Raw genomic sequence first — 2,367 nt, 5'->3', positions numbered from 1 at the left:
TATGGTATCGCACTGCAACATGCAGCATGCTGCGACTGCGATGCAACAGTCGCAGAAAATCCATTCGAGATGGATTTTTCTGCGACTGTTGCGTCTCAGTCGCAGCATGTTGCATGTTGCAGTGCGACACCATAGACTGCCATTATAAAAATTGTCGTGCGACATTAGTGCAACAAAATGTTGCGCTACAAATGTTGCAGTGTAGTTGTGCCCTATCTGTCGCGCGACAAATGTCGTCGTGTAGACGTATTATTAGGATCTCATGTCAAAAGCCCCTAAGGGGGCTTAATAAAAAAATAAAAAGTGAAAAACAAGTTTTTTTTTAAATATATAAAAATTTACATCCCAGCATTTTCACCATAATAAAATAAACAATAAAAAATAAGGATCATAGTCATAGCCGTGTCCCAAAATTGCCTGTACTTTAAAAATATAAACATATTTATCACATATTGTGAATGCTGTAGCAGAAAAAAAAAAAGATAATGATCGATTTGACATTTTTTTCGCCGTGCTGCTTCACCTCCCCAAAAAAAATTAATAAAAAGTGATCACAAAGTCATACACACTCCAAAATGGTACCAATTAAATCTACACACAAAAAAGCTGCATGCTGCAGTCTTTGTCCGGCCAGCTCTCGGCATGTTTGCCGTGCTGCGGCCGGATCTCTGACCAGTCCCCATTATAGTGAATGACCCAGTGGACGTCCGGCAGCACACGTGTGCAAACAATAGTACGGATCCGTCAGGCTGTGTGAAAGCAGCCTTAAGCCTCATGCACACGACCGTTCCGTTTTTTGCGGTCCGCAAACTGCGGATCTTCAAAAAACGGAAGCCGCACGTGTACCTTCCGCAATTTGCGGAACGGAACAGGCGGCCCATTGAAGAAATGCCTATTCTTGTCCGCAAAACGGACAAGAATAGGACATGTTATATTTAGGGGTGCACCGAAATGAAAATTCTGGTCCGAAACCGAAACCGAAAATTCAGGATGCCCTTGACCGAAAACCGAAACCGAAACCGAAACTGCCTTTTTGCCCAAATACTTTTAAAATACTTTTTTTTTAATGATTTTATTAATAATTCTTTTTCATGAATGAAATTCATCTGTGGGTGGCGCTGTTATGGAGAGGGGGATCTGTGGGTGGCGCTGTTATGGAGAGGGGGATCTGTGGGTGGCTCTGTTATGGAGAGGGGGATCTGTGGGTGGCGCTGTTATGGAGAGGGGGATCTGTGGGTGGCGCTGTTATGGAGAGGGGGATCTGTGGGTGGCGCTGTTATGGAGAGGGGGATCTGTGGGTGGCGCTGTTATGGAGAGGGGGATCTGTGGGTGGCGCTGTTATGGAGAGGGGGATCTGTGGGTGGCTCTGTTATGGAGAGGGGGATCTGTGGGTGGCGCTGTTATGGAGAGGGGGATCTGTGGGTGGCGCTGTTATGGAGAGGGGGATCTGTGGGTGGCGCTGTTATGGAGAGGGGGATCTGTGGGTGGCGCTGTTATGGAGAGGGGGATCTGTGGGTGGCGCTGTTATGGAGAGGGGGATCTGTGGGTGGCGCTGTTATGGAGAGGGGGATCTGTGGGTGGCGCTGTTATGGAGAGGGGGATCTGTGGGTGGCGCTGTTATGGAGAGGGGGATCTGTGGGTGGCGCTGTTATGGAGAGGGGGAGCTGTGGGTGGCGCTGTTATGGAGAGGGGGATCTGTGGGTGGCGCTGTTATGGAGAGGGGGATCTGTGGGTGGCGCTGTTATGGAGAGGGGGATCTGTGGGTGGCGCTGTTATGGAGAGGGGGATCTGTGGGTGGCGCTGTTATGGAGAGGGGGATCTGTGGGTGGCGCTGTTATGGAGAGGGGGATCTGTGGGTGGCGCTGTTATGGAGAGGGGGATCTGTGGGTGGCGCTGTTATGGAGAGGGGGATCTGTGGGTGGCGCTGTTATGGAGAGGGGGATCTGTGGGTGGCGCTGTTATGGAGAGGGGGATCTGTGGGTGGCGCTGTTATGGAGAGGGGGATCTGTGGGTGGCGCTGTTATGGAGAGGGGGATCTGTGGGTGGCGCTGTTATGGAGAGGGGGATCTGTGGGTGGCGCTGTTATGGAGAGGGGGATCTGTGGGTGGCGCTGTTATGGAGAGGGGGATCTGTGGGTGGCGCTGTTATGGAGAGGGGGATCTGTGGGTGGCGCTGTTATGGAGAGGGGGATCTGTGGGTGGCGCTGTTATGGAGAGGGGGATCTGTGGGTGGCGCTGTTATGGAGAGGGGGATCTGTGCACTGTTATGGGCATAACAGTGCACAGATCCCTTTCCCCATAACAGTGCACAGATCCCTTTCCCCATAACAGTGCACAGATCCCCCCTCCCCATAGCAGTGCCATAGAC

This window comes from Bufo bufo, chromosome 1, assembly GCF_905171765.1.
Source record: "Bufo bufo chromosome 1, aBufBuf1.1, whole genome shotgun sequence".
Lineage (NCBI taxonomy): Eukaryota > Metazoa > Chordata > Amphibia > Anura > Bufonidae > Bufo > Bufo bufo.
The sequence above is the reverse complement of the archived record's forward strand: the minus strand, read 5'-3'. Positions refer to the sequence as shown.